Source organism: Schistocerca gregaria, chromosome 1 (assembly GCF_023897955.1).
Source record: "Schistocerca gregaria isolate iqSchGreg1 chromosome 1, iqSchGreg1.2, whole genome shotgun sequence".
Classification (NCBI taxonomy): Eukaryota; Metazoa; Arthropoda; class Insecta; order Orthoptera; family Acrididae; genus Schistocerca; species Schistocerca gregaria.
In genome coordinates, this window is record NC_064920.1 from 259,730,996 (window position 1) to 259,749,419 (window position 18,424).

The window sequence follows — 18,424 nt, forward strand, 5'->3', positions numbered from 1 at the left end:
GCTCGGGCTTGGGTGTGTGTGTGTTGTCCCTAGTGTAAGTTAGATTAAGTAGTGCGTAATCCTGGGGACCGATGACGTCAGCAGTTTGGTCCCACAGTCCTTACAACAAATTTCCAATTTTACTAAGTGCGCCCAAACAGGACCAACGTGCTATTGTTCTTTCCATAGCTGCCGAAGGATAAACACCGGTAGACATCCATCGGAGAATGAATTATGTGCCTGAGGTAGCATGTCAGTCGAAAGCCACCGCTGTGGAATTGGGCCCGACAAGGGGGTGCTGGATGTCGAACTCAGAAGTTACACTAACTAAAGTGGGAAGCACTCGAGCACCTCCCCCCCCCCCCCCTCCCCCCCTGTGGTTCTGGTCTCTCCCCATGCGATAATCATGCCTGTGGTCCCTTAAGAAAGTACTTGACGGGTCGACGAGTCTTGTCGGGAGAGGATATGCCACAGACACGGTAGCCAATTACGGAATTTTCACGCAGGAGGACACAGTGTTTTATCAGACGGGTATCTTCAGCTTGGTGCGTCAGTAGGATGATGCTTAATGCTGAGGGCGCTTTTGCCAGATTGGTGTACCTATTCTGATGGACTGTACGACCTTCGAACGGAAACTTCCCCTTATATCCAAAGCTTCGTGTCCATAGCATTTGCTATCTATAAGCTTCGGCAGATTGCATTATTTCCAATTTTGTTAACATTTAACATGCATCGACTATAACGTTTACGACTCTGTCTACTTCAGAAATAACGCAAAAATTCTGAAATTTACTTGCGATTGGCCTATAGGTCTGGTCATTGGTGCAAAGCGTGTTGAAAATCTGTTCCTATTGTAATTATGGCTGCAGTTCATTGTTTTTTTCTTGAAACCGGCATGAGTTTAGATTTCGAAAAAGTTTCAAACTCGAGAACTGGGTACCACTCATGCAGACGGCTGTTAAGTGGCCGCATAGTGCCAGTCTGCCGCTGGTGGGTGCTTTCTAGCTTACTCGCTGTTCCAGTCCCAACGAATTGAAAGAATGCAGGTTGGCAACGTCTGTATTCTCCACTTTCTGCATAGTCTAATGCAATGTCATTCAAACATACAAGCATGTTTTCTGCTGATATCCCCACTTAACAATATCACACCGAGCGAGGTGGTGATGTTGGTAGCACACTGGACTCGAATTCGGTAAGACGGCGGTTCAAACACGCCTCCGCCCATCCAGATGTAGGTTTTCCCTGATTTCTCTAAATCGCTGCAGGCAAATGCTGGGATGGTTCTTTTGAAAGGCCACGGCCTACTTCCTTCCCTAATCCGATAGGACCTATGATCTCGCTGTTTGGTCCCTTCCCCCAAATCAGTTAATCATCAACCAACGTACCAACCAAAATCACACTGTCGACACCTTCCTTTGCTTCGTTCAAAGCTATATTACAGTTGACAGTTACATTGGAAGTAGTAGGGGGTATTTGCGGGAGGCATTCTACTCATTCGGCCGGTCCCACGAGACTTGTTAATCGCGGCAACCACTCGTCTTAGCCAAACCTTCACATCCACCACTAAAACACTGGCTCTTACGCTCCATTTTACGTCACATTGCTGTCCTGTCAGATCGTTCGCTGTAATTTTATTTTGATTTCTTACGGTCGCAGGAGTTGTAATTTTATTTTTGTGTGGTAATAATGCGTTAATTATAAATGTAGCGGTATGTTTTCATTAATGAAACGAAACGGGTGATGGATTAACTGTTGATGTGCGAGCGGAGCAGCGTGTGTAACCGGGTAACTCAAATTATCTCGTGTTAGAGGAATGATAGAGTATTCTGTATTTTTTAATGATTGCCTGTCTTCGATAGTAAAAAAGTTTCTCCCTTGTCGAAAATTTGGTGATCCCATCAGGAAACACTTGTCGCTAAACTCTCCGTGCGTTCCCAGAATGAGTTTTATCGCTGACGTGAAACTTCCTGGCAGATTAAAACTGTGTGCCGAACCGAGACTCGAACTCGAGGCCTTTGCCTTTCGCGGGCAAGCCCTCTTTTCTTTTTTTAAACTCATTTTGTTCGTTTTCGTTCGTTGTATCTGCTCGGGGCGGACGTCGCAAGACACCCATTTCAGTTCGTCGTTGATCCATTAACTCAGTTTTTTATTACAGAGGGCAGCTAACCTGCTGACCGAACACGCTGAATTACCGCGCCGGCGCCTCTGAGCTACCCAAGCGCGACTCACGCACCGTCCTCACAGCCTTAGTTCTGGCAGAGCACTTGTCCGCGAAAGGCAAAGGACCCGAGTTCGAGTCTCGGTCCGGCACACAGTTTTAATCTTCCAGGAAGTTTCCTCTCGTTGTGTTATTTTTAAGTTTGTCGTAGATGAATAAATGTAGCCTTAGTGCATCTCTTCCGGAACAAACTGAGGCCATTTCCATTTTTGTTCGTTGAATACTTTGCGAGTTTGGGCGAGTTCCGTGAAATGTGAGATTACGCGTGTGTTTCGTGCATTGTTGCGGCGACTGCTCCACACCACCTCGTGCCCCATGCAGAAGTAACACGAAATCCCTCTTCCCCTGAAGATGAAAATTATTTATTGTTTATGGACTACTCGTTGTCGGTGGGATCTTAAACCCCTATCTTCCGTTTGATTTCATCATCATACAACATTTCGCCACAGCAGGAAGCGTCAGACCCGCGACAAGTATCCCGTGCCGTCTTCTGAATCTCCGACAAGTGGATAACCTTTCCCGCGCACGCGTAACGGGGCCGCGGATGACAAACTCGGACGTCAGGTCAGCATTGGCACGAGGCCGCGCTTCCCGTATTCTGCTGCATGTCTTTTGAGTCACGCTCTGCTCGCGACTGTAGTTAGAACTCCTGACGCAAGCATCCGCATTGCAGATTTGGCCCAAACTAGGTTACCCTTTCCACGTTCCGATGCATCAGAGCTATTCGTAAGCTCCTGGGAAGAAACGCTTTTGCACCGTTCACTTACTGTCTCAAGGAAAGACTCAGCTGCGACGGAGCTCTGGCATTCGCGGTTTCCGCTTACTGTTCACGGTCTTGGAATTTGACGCGTCACCACAGCGAGGCCGCAGTAGACGGATTGCAGTTTTTTTTTTTTTTTTTTTTTTTTTTTTTTTTTTTTTTTTTTTTTTTTTTCATGGGCTGCTCACTGAGCAGGATTCTCTATTCGTATACAGAAGGAACAGTGCCCAAGTTCACGTCTGGCCACATCCAGGATTAGGTTTTTTTGCAGTTGCCTACAATTACTTCGCCGTAACCTCTGGCACCTTCCTAATGTCGTAGTTGGCAATCTGAACAAATACTGTCTCTGATGACATTGCTGTCAATGGCATGCTAATCTGATACATTCGTTCAGATTCTAGTGCACTGTAGCGTGGCCCTTAGGGCTCCCTTCAACTGACTTCCGTTCCATACTGCGATTGCCACTACTATCATCTGAGAACACGTTGGTGGGTAGATGAAAATAAAACGCCTACAGCCGTCCCTAGGACTTTATTTGTGCCGTTGCAACCAGTTTCGGCGCTCCAGTGCCTCCAGGTTGTAGTTGACACGGAAAGGGTTGACACGATCCCCATATACCGGATGATCAAAGAGTCAGTATAAATTTGAAAACTCAATAAATAACGGAATAATGTAGATAGAGCGGTAAAAATTAACACACATGCTTGGAATGACATGGGGTTTTATTAGAACAAAAAAAATATTGCTAGACGCGTGAAAGATCTCTTGCGCGCGTCGTTTGGTGATGATCGTGTGCTCAGCCGCCACTTTCGTCATGCTTGGCCTCCCGGGTCCCCAGACCTCAGTCCTTGCGATTATTGGCTTTGGGGTTACCTGAAGTCGCAAGTGTATCGTGATCGACCGACATCTCTAGGGATACTGAAAGATAACATACAACCATAACTCCGGACATGCTTTACAGTGCTGTTCACAACATTATTCCTTGACTGTAACTATTGTTGAGGAATGATGGTGGACATATTGAGCATTTCCTGTAGAGAACATCGTCTTTGCTTTGTCTTACTTTGTTATGTTAATTATTGCTATTCTGATCAGATGAAGCGCCATCATTCGAACATTTTTTGAACGTTTGTATTTTTGTGGTTCTAATAAAACCCCCATGTCATTCCAAGCATGAGTGTCAGTCTATACCTCTCTGTCTACATTATTCCGTGATTTATTCAGTTTTCAAATTTATACTGACTTTTTGAACTCCCGGTATATCGCATCAGTGGCCAGCATAACTGGTTACACAGATTATCTGCAAACTTAGGTGTCAGCACTCTAACCATCAACTGCAATTGAATCAAAGATCCCGTCTCAAAAGGGTAAAAGGGAGAGAAATTCCATAAACCCATACTCCGATGCTGCGTGACCGGAAACACAAACAGGTCGCGCAGCACGCGGGAACGGTTTTCAAGCAATTTATGCACGTTTTATACCTTTAACTTGGGGTATTTGGTTCCGTGACAACACTGGACTGAGAAAGATCTCAGATGGCTATTTTTAACACCAGATGATGTTCCGAAACCCATCATGTTCGTAATAAAAGTTTGCGGATTAAGCAACTGATGTAGTGTTTCGTCATTTTACGAAATGGACCAAATTGTTATTATATATTATTTGCGAATAAGTCCATTAGAGCCACGAAAAGTACTGAAAGTAACATTGCCTACCATTGTTTCCATACACGTATCACTCTCTTGTTGTAGTGTTCCTTCCCTCTTCAGACCGTGTCGTTCCAGTCTTCTTTGGTTTTTCCTCTTTGGCAATTCGGCGTTTGTGAATTTTGGATATGAACGTTTCATGGTTTTGGACATCATATTATTATCATTTTTTTCAATCGTATTGACCAACTAGGATCACGTTAAAAACTTCAGTTTCTCTTCCTCCTTTGTTGTTGTTTCCTATTTTTCCACTATTCCCTCATTTTCTCTCCATGAAATCTCTTTCTTTCTTCTGTCCATGTTGCGCCCGATTTTTTATTAAGCCTCCAAATTTAGTATTTTGTTTTTAAAACGGTTTCTTTCTGCTGATTCTGATTCTTTGATGTTGTTTCTTTCAAGACCTTTTCTTACTTCTGTAATCCATGCTATTGTCGATTTCTTCTTACAGAAATACAGGAGTATTTGTTTTGTTAGTCTATTTCCATCCATTCGGTAGAGATGTCCAAAAAAGGTTAATCTTCGTTTGGTCATTACTTCAGATATTTTCTCTATATTTTTGTAGATCTCCTCATTACTTCTTGTTTTCCAACCATCTGCAGTTTTGATTGCACCCATTATTATTCTAATAATCCTTCTTTCCAGTACCTCTAGTTTGCCCATCTTATAGTTGATCGTTAGGCATTCAGATCCATATAAACGTTCTGGTCGTACCACTGTGGTATTATTATTATTATTGTTATTATATTAAAACATTATATCCATAGTGGATAGGGGTACAGACTTAGGTCCTGCAGGACAGGGGTTGAATCTCAGACAGGACGGTCCCTGGGCCACTCAGCCTGCTATAATATGGTTACAGGAGACCTCTCCTGTAGGTAGAAGGCGGCCGGGGACGTGGGACTTTCTGTCTCCCCCCCCCCCCCTTTGTGCCCCGTCGAACTAAAGGCTGCACTCTACCTACAGTCGGGCCAATAGCCCGGTCTCAGGCTTGCGCCAGAGACGTTACCTTTTACGTATTTTCTCATTATTGTTATTGGAATCGTAATTCTGGGTGACATGTTAAAAGCGAAAAGCCGGCCAAAGTGGCCAAGCGGTTCTAGGCGCTTCAGTCTGGAACCGCGCGATCGCTACGGTCGCAGGTTCGAATCCTGCCTCGGGCATGAATGTGTGTGATGTCCTTAGGTTAGTTAAGTTTAAGTAGTCTAAGTTCTAGGGGACTGATGACCTCAGAAGTTAAGTCCCATAGTGCTCAGAGCCATTTGAACCAAAAGCGAAAATGACAGGTTATACTTGGGGAAGGGGGATGGAACTACGGTAAGAAAGTGTGAGCCCCTCCCTCCCAGATCCGATCATGAATTAGTGTCTGCTGTTCATTAATAGGAATGGAATTTTTTTCTCTACTGGATATCATCTCGCGTAAGGATGAAATTTCAATCATCACATTGCACAAGCACGGAAGTAGTGTACGAGCGTGGTAGCGTTCATTGAAGGTGCTGGTGGCGTAATACTATATTTCGTTCATAAAATAACGACGGAGGTTCGTACAGTGGACTCGTCTGGAATGAGGCACAGTTATAGGAGAGCCAGTTCAGCCCGGGCCGGCACCTGCCGCTTTGTGCCCACGCAGCGGCGTGGGTGGCGCCGGCCGGGGGTCGAGACCGGACTGGGCGCTGACGTGGGCCGCGTGGAGCCGGGCCGAGGTGGCCACCTGCAGCTGCCGGCGCGTGTTCCTGCGGTGTCGCACCGTAGCGCACCACGAGCCGCAGGTGCAACGACCTTGCCTGCCACCGGTCTCGCGGCCGCTCTCTCAAAACGGGCATGACGGGGCTCCTTGACGGGGGACTCCTCGCAGCTAGCCCTCTTTCGCAGCCTCAGCAGAAGCTCTGCCGCTCATTCACGTCATACTGTATCTTTAGAGACTAAACATCAACACTGATTGAAGACAAATGAAGGAAAGTGTTGTTGGGTACTGTTGAACTGTTGTTATTGTGGTCTTCAGTCCGAAGACTGGTTTGATGCATGACTCCACGCCGGTGAATCCTCTGTGCAAGCCTTTCGACTCTTTCTAACTGCTGCAAGCTGCATCCATTTGAACCTGCTTATCACGTTCAGCCCTTGGCGTCTCTCCACAGTTGCCCCCCCCCCCCCCCCCCCACACACACACACACTTGTCTCCATTACCAACCTCACTATTTCTTGATGTTTTAGCATGTCTCCTATCAACCGATCCCTACTTTAGCAAAGTTTCCCATAAATTTCTTGTTGCCTCTATTTGATTCAGTACCTGCTCATTTGTTGTTCGATCTACGCATCTAATATTCGGCATTCTTCTGTAGCCTCACATTTCAAAAGCTTCTATTCTTGTGTGAACTCTTCGTTCTCCATGGTTTACTTCCGTACGAGGTCACACTCCAGTGAAATACCTTCCGAAAAGACTTTGTAGCCCTTATTTATCCACGGTAACGAGGTAAGCAATGAATTAAAATTTGTACTAACGCCAAGATTCGAACTCAGGTTTCTTGTTTACTCGCCAGGTGCGCTAGCCGGTATGCCACACTTGCATTGCGGCTACCACCATTGCACGGACTACACTGGTACATCTCCATCGCCGATACAAATTCAAACTCACGCCTCATAGCTATTACACATATAAACTCGCATCAGTATTGCCTAGGCTCTCCGATACTGGAATAGTACCGGGTGATCAAAAAGTCAGTATAAATTTGAAAACTGAATAAATCACGGAATAACGTAGATAGAGAGGTACAAATTGACACACGTGCTTGGAATGACATGGGGTTTTATTAGAACCAAAAAAATACAAAAGTTCACAAAATGTCCGACTGATGGCGCTTCATCTGATCAGAATAGCAATAATTAGCATAACAAAGTAAGACAAATCAAAGATGTTCTTTACAGAGAATGCTCATATGTCCACCATATTCCTCAACAATAGCTGTAGTCGTTGAATAATGTTGTAAACTGTACTGTAAAGCATGTCCGGAGGCATTGGCGTCGGATGTTGTCTTTCAGCATCCCTAGAGATGTCGGTCTATCACGATACACTTGCGACTTCAGGTAACCCCAAAGCCAATAATCGCACGGAGTGAGGTCTGGGGACATTGGAGGCCAAGCATGACGAAAGTGGCGGCTGAGCACACGATCATCACCAAACGACGCTCATCTGTCGGACATTTTGTGAGCTTTTTTGTTTTTGTTTTTGGCTGTAATAAAAACCCATGTCGTTCCAAGCATGTGTGTCAAATTTTACCCCTCTATCTACATTATTCCGTGGTTTATTAAGTTTTCAAATTTATACTGACTTTTTGATCACCCGGTACCTTAGTCAAGGTGGAAGTGAGGTTAATTCTGCCTGTACCTCACACATAGGTGATTTATTAGCAATATACGTTGATGTTTCTGAGACAGTCATCTTTATCTACGCTAATGATGTAGATCGAAGCAATGATTTATTTGGTTGCTTCAGCCTACATCATAATCGTAGATAAAGATGAGACTCAAAATACCTCAGAACATCAATTCTGTAGAACTTAAACTTATATGAAATGTTAACGAAACTTTTTCATAAATGATTTTCTTGCTATAGCTGGTCTGTTGTTTATATCATCTCTACTTTCGCAACATCGGTTATTTTGCTGCCCAAATAGCAAAACACATCTACTAGTTTTAGTGTCTGACTGCTCAATGTAATACCTTCAGCACTCTTGATTATATATGACGACATTTCAGTACTCTTGTTCTACTTTTGACACACTATACATCTCATTCAACGGGTCCTTATAGTCCTTAACCCTCTATGACAGGCGGCCGGGGTGGCCGAACTGTTCTATGCGCTACAGTCTGGAACCGCGCGACCGCTACGGTCGCAGGTTCGAATCCTGCCTCGGGCATGGATGTGTGTGATGTCCTTAGGTTAGTTAGGTTTAAGTAGTTCTAAGTTGTAGGGGACTGATGATCACAGATGTTAAGTCCCATAGTGCTCAGAGCCATTTGAACCTCTCTGACAAAGTTACAAGCAGATGATCTTCTGTGCGAGATGCAGTGCGCAGTCGATAGTAGGTCAATGGTCGATGGTTGTCCGCAGTTACAGTTCGCTGTATTCACGGGAGAGTGCCATTTCTGGAGGTTACTCGTGGATGTTCCAAGTCCAGGATGAAGACAGTTCTGTGACCTCTACACGATCTGATTCTATTCATGCCCAGATGGGAAGGTTTCTGAAGGGAGATGCGAGACAGTTTATCAAGTCGAAAAATCCACAGTTCTTTCTGTAGCAGCAATTGCAATCCTGAATTGGTCTTGAGGACCGTAGCTGTTTCACGACGAATATCTGGTGGCGCTATTCCTTTCAACCCTGATGCCAGAATGGCCTCTCGAAGGTATATAAAGGATATCATCTGTAAAACCACCTCACATCCCATCTTTAGTCGGACTTATCTGCCATTTCGATTCAAATTTTGTAAGTAATGTTTTTTTACAGGTATTGTTGTTGCATTATGTTATCCACCTTCAGCAACTGTCGTCGTATGTAAAGAATAAATAAGCAACCAGTTGCACAAAGGAAATTTAATTTCTTTACCGGTTTCGGGCATTTAGTGCTCTTCTTCTGAAGGTTATGCCTGTCGCATTATTTGCGAGTGTCAGTAACAAAGTGCATAGAGGAAAATACCATGGTCCTAAAAAAAGTTTATGCAGGAACAAAAAGTTATACAGTACTGAATCCATTAACACAATGAGAGCTCTACATGTATTTCACAGTGTCTGCATTCGCAAATAATGCGATATGCATAACCTTCTGAAGAAGAGCACTAAGTGACCGAAACCGGTAAAGAAATTAAATTTGTTTTATGCAACTGATTGCTTATTATTTCATTACATGTTCGCGGCCGTGGTCTTGCGGTAGCGTTCTCGCTTCCCGCGCACAGGGTCCCGGGTTCGATTCCCGGCGGGATTGGGTGTTGTGTGTCTTTCATCATCATTTCATCCTCATTCACTCGCAAGTCGCCTTAGTGGCGTTAAAGAACGTGTGGAGCGGCGGCCGAACCGCCTCGCGAGGGGTCTCCCGGCTACCAATGCCATACGCTCATTATCATTATTTCATTATATTGATGTCAATGTTAGAGAAAGCATGAAAGCCAAATCGAAGCACAGGATTCGAAGAAACTTTGTGCAGGAGGTAAAAATTAATAGTTCAGTGCGTTGCAACAGACCAGCAACTTAAGAAAGATTTATCTCCTGCTCTACAACGGCTTTGTACCTTCCTGTTGAACTGTTTGGACGATGAAATTTCTGTTTTCAATCTACTGCGTTGCACCCCAGAATAGGCTGAAGTCGTACAAAACGTGCTGGAGAATGAAGTGTAAATGTACTGCAGTGTACATTTTTATTTTTAAATGAGTTCATTTCTGTTACTGTGATATAGCGTGTTACTGGCGTTCGTTATTTATTGATTAAATTTAGTTGTAAAATACTCTGTAAGCAGTCTATTCGGGGTCCACTATTTGGTCGGTCTGATTTTTTTTTCCTCTCACTGATCGCATCTTCCACTTCTGATATTAATTTGTTTGAAAAATGCCAAGTTGTACTAAGGTTTGGAATCCACTTCAAACTGTAGAACCCCCGTGTAACTGACAGGGCGTTACCTCTTACAACCAACCTACGAGCTGAGGACAGCTTTATGTTTACGATGGCTGTCAAGAAGTTTTTCGGCTTGTTTGTTGCTTTTATTGGTGCGCTCTGTCCTGCTGTGGCGCTGGATGAACACGGAGAACGGGAACTGGTTGTATGTCAACGGAGGCGAGCATTAATACACAGAGCGCGGCACTGGACCGCTAGCTGTACGCATGTTCCCTTCCCACTCGCTTCATTGCCGGTTCATTACTCTACAAGTGCGGAAACGCATTCCTCGCGGCCGATGCAGTCCTGCCTGGTAAATGAGCGGCCCGCTCATTCATTATTCATCGGGCAGCGCTTTACGCGTTGTTGCAGCTCTGTTTCAAAACCGTGCCGCCCACGGGCCGTAATAGCCACCCCCTGGGACAGAAACTCACGCTTGCGCAGAAGGCTCGCGGTCGACAGATTCCAGCCGCTCCACGTGCCGTTCAGCGCTAGATGTGAGCCAGCGGTTTGCGCCGCTACCGTCTAGGGGCATGTGGCGCGGGAGATCCGCGTGTCACCACCGCTGAGTGACGTACCCCAGGCGTCCTAGAAGGCAGCTTTGCCCTTTGTTTCTGGATCTCGTTAGGAGAGTGCAGAAAGTTTCTGCAGTGAGCAAGATGCTTGATTCCTTCGAGGACCCACACAGATTTGATTAACGAAAAGTTTCGTGTCGAAACACCTTCTTAGATGATTTGATTGGTGAGTGTAGAGTGACCAGACGTCCGGATTAATCCGGACATGTCTTCCTTTTTAGCAGGGTCCGGGCGGATTTCTACAGTGTCCGGCTTTATCGCAAAGTTGAGCGTAATACAGTTAAATTTACAATTCGTCCCGTTCTATTCCTCTTTTCTTAAATACTTTAAATATTGGCACAGCCTTCGTGGTAAACATGCACGAAGGCGGTGTTAGTAGGTGGCACCAGGATCGTCGATGTTATCGTTGATCGACCTATAAGCGAATGCAAATATCGATTATTTAAAAAAAAATCGTTTCGCATCTTCGCTTTGTATTGACTTGGCTTCCTGTAGTGTACGTGTGATTTGTGAGTAACGTAAAATATTTGGCTATGCCTAAACGAAAGCGTACATTTTCTGATGTCCTTTCGTGCAAATATCCAGCTTACAAGAAATTAAAAAAATTAATTTGAAGCGGAATGTAAGGTAAGAAATATCTCGACAGATTAACTGTCATGGTTTATTTTCATTGTTTCATAGTCATTCAGTTTATTTGTATTCGGAAGGTTCAAGTGCAGTTTACATGTCGTCAGCTGCTGCTTGCATTGTAGATGTTGGTAGCAGTGCGTCGAATGAAGGGAGGTGAATGGCCCTACGTTTTTCGCTTTTTAAACTATTCCGTGTTGTTGACATAACAAAAAAATTGACGCTACAATCAATGTTTTTAATTTTTTTATATTGCTCAGTTAACCACCACCTGACCATCAGTAACAATTAACTACTAGTTTTACTGGTAATTTCCGGCAGTCATGTGACTTGTCCAAAGCTGACGGGTGGTATCCTTGTCTGCAGTTGACCCGTTTGATGTGTCCTCTTTTTTCTTCCTTTTTGAAGCTGTTTGTTTTTCTTTTTAAACAATTGCATCTGGTCTCCCTAGGTGAGTGGATAAGTGAAAGAAGCGTACTTAAGGATCGACGACGAAAACTTGAGTATTGGTGGAGACAGTAGAAGACAGCGCAAATGTATGTAACCTAGTGGCAGCTGTTGCTTTTCTCCCGGAAAATATTCGATTCCGTCTCGCTGCGAACGAGTGTTCGAAACGGCATCGATAGAAAACAACACTGACAGTATTTTTGTTCGATATTTTTTTTACTACCGCTGTGTTTCTATAATTCACATCTGTGTTATAATTAACCCTAGAGCGGGCAAGGTAAGTCAGAAATGATCAAAATCACAGTTTAATCTTAGTTTATTTAAACAAGGAGAAAATAAACTGACATAATATGAGCTAAACTACTGTTTTATTAAATAATAATGAAATAAATTTTCACTGTAACTCTTTGTTGCCAAGGACAGGTGCTAAAGAGACAGTAATGACGCATTCGAAGCATTAAGCAGTGAAGTTCCATCAGATCTTGGTCAGCTGTTTATTCGATTACTAACTATCTCGTAGACAACTGCCTGAAGTGGCTCCGAGCACTGTGAGACTTAACATCTGTGGTTATCAGTCCCCTAGAACTTGTAACGACCTAAACCTAACTAACCTAAGGACAGCTCTCACACCCATGCCCGAGGCAGGATTAGAACCTGCGACCGTAGCGGTCTCGCGGTTCTTGATTGAAGCGCCTAGAAGCGAGACAACTGCCTCAATGTGCGGTTATGTTGCTGGTTCGTAACTGGGGTCATTTTTTTTTAACTGATTGTAATTTTTTTCTCGCCTAACTCGCTTTGTATTTTGTATTACTGCTGCTCATTTGGACGTACGACAACACAATTTATCGCTGTGTTACCTGAAGCAATACCAAAGGAATAGGTATGAGTTTGCAGTTGTTAAACAAAAATGGATCCGCAGAATATCATTTTACGTTTGGTTGGTGCACTTTATACACAGGCGCGCCCGCTCGAGGATTAATTTCTTTGTCGATAGGTCTTAGTTGGAGGAAGTCGACGGATGCCACGCCATAACATGTAGCTTTGCTATTGATACTCAACAGATCAGATAGTGATAGATACGAGGATCGGGGCACAAAGGTGATATATGTCAATTTTAACTCTGGTTCTGTATGGTGTACAACAAAATCATATTAATCGGTCTGCGAGTATCTGGAAAACTTTAAGGATGACGACTGTTGGTTTCATATTTTCACACCGCGTACGTCAATTACGCCGTTGGTTCCGCCATTTTAAGTAATACAGCAGCTCTATCTGCAGAAAACTGCAATACATCATTGTGCAAATTTAAATTTTTAACCAATTATATGTCAAATAATATTATTACAAGCAACATGTATACTTTCTATGATTATTTTAGTAGGATAAGAATTTACATAATGAATTTATCAACTTCCAATTTATTTCTGGTTGTTTTCTTAAATTTTACCTGTTCCAGTTTCAGCATTGGACTCTATTGGCTCTGAGCACTATGGGACTCAACTTCTAAGGTCATCTACCCCCTAGAACTTAGAACTACTTAAACCTAATTAACCTAAGGACTTCACACACACCCATGCCTGAGGCAGGATTCGAACCTGCGACCGTAGCGGTCGCGCGGCTCCAGACTGTATTGCCTAGATCCGCTCGGTCACCTCTGCCGGCCTTGGACTCTATTACAAGGACTTTTTTTCTGATATTTACTTGAGTATATTTTTTCGTATTGTACCATTAACGGAGAAAGACCACTGGTTGCAGATTAGGGAATTTTGTCATGGTTTTAATGCGAAGAAAGAAGTTCAAATACTCCCCACTAACATTCGTAATTACCCTTCTTTGTATTTCGAGATTGCGACCATCATCAGGTACGGATTTTTCGAAATTACTCCATTAAATATGGAAATGTTGTTTCCAAACACAAATGCTTATTTTAATATCCAAAATATGAAACCATATTTTCACATTATATACTACTAAGCGAACGCGAACAAAAAGACAGCCTGAAGCACAAATGAATACTCTTTGAAATCTAATCAAAACAGTGAGAATTTAGTGGGCGACGAGAAGGAAACAGCAATTGGTCTTTCTTTAATGTGAAGGAATCACTTTTCCAATGTGACTATCATATCTGACTATACCATTTTGTTATAATGAGCCATCAATAGTTATGGACTTTTTTATTCCAGATTTAGTATGCGTTATTGAAACACACACAAAGACACATTAGAAGATCACAGATTTTTGTTTCAATAATATTTGACACTTTCCGCTCCTTTTAGGGAGTAAAAGTGTATACAACTCCTTCTGGAAAATAGTAAGCTATATTGTGTGTGTTTCAGTTTTAAATTGTTCACGTAACGCGTACATGAAGCGGAAATTGAGACACACTCTCCCATCCGCCTAAATGAGTGTTATAAACAGTCGGTTTGAGCTACCGCGACTTCTAAATGCAGCTCCCCTTCCTCTCGTTCCGAAACAAACCGTGTTTTGTGTTCCTAATGGTAACATTTGCTCAGGCACGACGCTCACAACATCTGTTGGAGCAAGCTCTTGTCGCGTGGTTCATTAGAGAGACAACCGTATACTTCCGGTGGTTTCGGAACCACAGAACGAAGAAACTGTGGACCTGTAGCCAATAACGAAGGCACTTGCTACTGCTTTTAGACTAGCGTGAGTATTGCGACACCCAGACATATTCAATTCAACTTCACGGGAAGTGTAGATCAGTAAGTGGTTAAGATTGCAGGGAAATCGTTCAGGCGCGGAGCAGCTTCGTGACCAGAAATCAGTGAAGAGCTGTCCGTCACCGTAGCTGAGTAGATAGCGCGCTATCTTGTCACGCGAGGGGTGGGTTCGATTCCCGGTTGGGTTGGAGATTTTTTTCATTCAAGGACTGGGTGTTTGTGTCGTCTTCGTCATCATTATTTCATATTCATCGACGCGCAAGTCGCCCAAGTGGCGAGGGAGTGCTGAGAAGTAATGCCTCCGAGGTACTGGCAGAAGTGAAGCTGTGAGGATGGGTCGTGAGTCGTGCTTGGGTAGCTCAGTTGGTAGAGCACTTGCCCGCGAAAGGCAAAGGTCCCGAGTTCGATTCTCGGTCCGGCACACAGTTTTAGTCTGCCACGAAGTTTCATCTTTATTATTCGTTACATATTTGTAGCCCTCTGCTGCTAAAAGACGTGTAACTTGGCGTACCGTATCCTGTCTCCGCCTCCTCCGCCCCTCTGAGTTTTTAAGGTCACGTAATTAACGGATGGCCCCTTAGGCAGCTGTGACGCCCGTGTTGGCGAACGCGCGCGGTCTTAAGCCGTAGGCACACGGGCCGTGCATACGGACGCTGAGAGGCGAGCGTGCCGAGTTTCTGACGTCATAGCGTGGAATAGCACGTTCGGGAATCTTTCCGAACGTGCAGAGTAATATCTGGGATGTCAGATATTTTGAGCGTGCGTTTGAGCGTGACCATTGAGATGGCAAAACGTAACCTACGTCACACGCACGCCGTCTCCCTTCAGTAGAGAGTTGTGAGGCGCCATATTGGCATTCATTTCAAGCCTATATGTACAGGGTGTTACAAAAAGGTACGGCCAAACTTTCAGGAAACATTTCTCACACACAAATAAAGAAAAGATGTTACGTGGACATGTGTCCGGAAACGCTTAATTTACACGTTAGAACTTATTTTAGTTTCGTCAGTATGTACTCCAACGTGGACAAATTGTAATTTTTCACAATCAACATGTGTGGGCTGACGAGAATCCGCACGCAATTGTGCAATCACGTCATCAACACAGATTTTCTGTGAACCTTTGGGCAGGCATTGTTGGTGATGTCTTGATTGGGCTCCATGTTCTTCCACATCCGCTCAGTGGAGTACGTTATCATGATTTCATACGGGATACTCTACCTGTGCTGCTAGAACATGTGCCTGCACATTTCAGCCGAAGTGTTCGTACGCTTCCCAACAATAGATTCGGTGACCGATGGATTGGTAGAGGCGGAACAATTTGATGGCCTCCACGCTCTCCTGACCTCAACCCTCTTGACTTACATTTAAGGGGGCATTTGAAAGCTTTTGTCTACGCAACCCCGGTACCAAGCGTAGAACCTCTTCGTGTTCTTATGGTGGACGGCTGTGATACAATAGACCATTCTCCAGGGCTGCATCAGCGCACCAGGGATTCCATGCGACGGAGGGTGGATGCATGTATCCTCGCTAACGGATGACATTTTGAACATTTCCTGCAACAAAGTGTTTGAAGTTACGCTAGTACATTCTGTTGCTGTGTGTTTCCATTCCATGATTAATGTGATTTGAAGAGAAGTAATAAAATGAGCTTTAACATGGAAAGTAAGTGTTTCGGGACACATGTCCACATAACATATTTTCTTTCTTTGTGTGTGAGGAATGTTTCCTGAAAGTTTGGCCGTAACTTTTTGTAACACCCTGTATATATGCCGTTTCTGAGCACCAGCAAATTGGGAATCACTCGAAAACACGTTGTTAACTGGGTGATTCGTTCCAATAAAATTATGAGAAACATCATATTCGTGGAAAAAGAATTACTGTAACTTGCGTATTATGAGAGTAGGCTATTTAAAGGCAGCGACACCCTGAAGTTCCACCCAAAACGCATTGTTCTTGGTACAGTTTGCTATAATTAAATTTCAAGTAGTAACATACAGGGTGTTTCAAAAATGACCGGTATATTTGAAACGGCAATACAAACTAAACGAGCAGCGATAGAAATACACCGTTTGTTGCAATATGCTTGGGACAACAGTACATTTTCAGGCAGACAAACTTTCGAAATTACAGTAGTTACAATTGTCAACAACAGATGGCGCTGCGGTCTGGGAAACTCTATAGTACGATATTTTACACATATCCACCATGCGTAGCAATAATATGGCGTAGTCTCTGAATGAAATTACCCGAAACCTTTGACAACGTGTCTGGCGGAATGGCTTCACATGCAGATGAGATGTACTGCTTCAGCTGTTCAATTGTTTCTGGATTCTGGCGGTACACCTGGTCTTTCAAGTGTCCCCACAGAAAGAAGTCACAGGGGTTCATGTCTGGCGAATAGGGAGGCCAATTCACGCCGCCTCCTGTATGTTTCGGATAGCCCAAAGCAATCACACGATCATCGAAATATTCATTCAGGAAATTAAAGACGTCGGCCGTGCGATGTGGCCTGGCACCATCTTGCATAAACCACGAGGTGTTCGCAGTGTCGACTAAGGCAGTTTGTACCGCCACAAATTCACGAACAATGTCCAGATAGCGTGATGCAGTAATCGTTTCGGATCTGGAAAATGGGCCAATGATTCCTTTGGAGGAAATGTCGGCCCAGACCAGTACTTTTTGAGGATGCAGAGACGATGGGACAGCAACATGGGGCTTTTCGGTTCCCCATATGCGCCAGTTCTGTTTATTGACGAAGTCATCCAGGTAAAAATAAGCTTCGTCAGTAAACCAAATGCTGCCCACATGCATATCGCCGTCATCTATCCTGTGCACTATATCGTTAGCGAATGTCTCTCGTGCAGCTATGGTAGCGGCGCTGAGGGGTTGCCGCGTTTGAATTTTGTATGGATAGAGTTGTAAACTCTGGCGCATGAGACGATACGTATACGTTGGCGTCATTTGGACCGCAGCTGCAACATGGCGAACGGAAACCCGAGGCCGCTGTTGGATCACCTGCTACACTAGCTGCGCGTTGCCCTCTGTGGTTGCCGTACGCGGTCGTCCTACCTTTTCAGCACGTTCATCCGTCACGTTCCCAGTCCGTTGAAATTTTTCAAACAGATCCTTTATTGTATCACTTTTCGGTCCTTTGGTTACATTAAACCTCCGTTGAAAACATTGTCTTGTTGCATCAACACTGTGTTCTAGGCGGTGGAATTCCAACACCAGAAAAATCCTCTGTTCTAAGGAATAAACCATGTTGTCCACAGCACACTTGCACGTTGTGAACTGCCCACGCTTACAGCAGAAAGACGACGTACAGAATGGCGCACCCACAGACTGCGTTGTCTTCTATATCTTTCACATCACTTGCAGCGCCATCTGTTGTTGAAAATTGTAACTACTGTAATTTCAAAAGTTTGTCCGCCTGAAAATGTACTGTTGTCCCAAGCATATTGCAACAAACGGTGTATTTCTATCGCTGCTCGTTTAGTTTTTATTGCCGTTTCAAATATACCGGTCATTTTTGAAACACCCTGTATGTACGATTAAGGTTTTTATGAAGGGTAAGACAATATCATTAGGTACACAGACAGTGTTGTTGGTTTAGCGTCATGAGTTGCTTCGTTGTTTTGTATTGAGTTGTTTGTTGGGGCGGTGGTTCGTGTTTTGACCCTTCTAAATTTTTTCCTAACATTCGCGTTTTTATTAGGTTCTGATACTTTATTATTAGTTTAATATAAGTATATACTATAATATTTGATGTTAAGTAAATATAAGTTCAACTTTTTT

At 43.9% G+C, this 18,424-nt stretch overlaps 1 protein-coding gene and 1 non-coding gene across 2 annotated transcripts in view; both read left to right on the top strand.

Annotated features, from left to right (window-relative positions):
* Positions 1-18,424, top strand: part of LOC126339564 (TNF receptor-associated factor 4) — a 117,110-nt gene that overhangs the window by 55,981 nt on the left and 42,705 nt on the right. The window lies entirely within an intron of this gene.
* Positions 14,975-15,049, top strand: Trnas-cga (transfer RNA serine (anticodon CGA)). Its single transcript has one exon. It is a non-coding gene; the product is annotated as a tRNA-Ser (tRNA).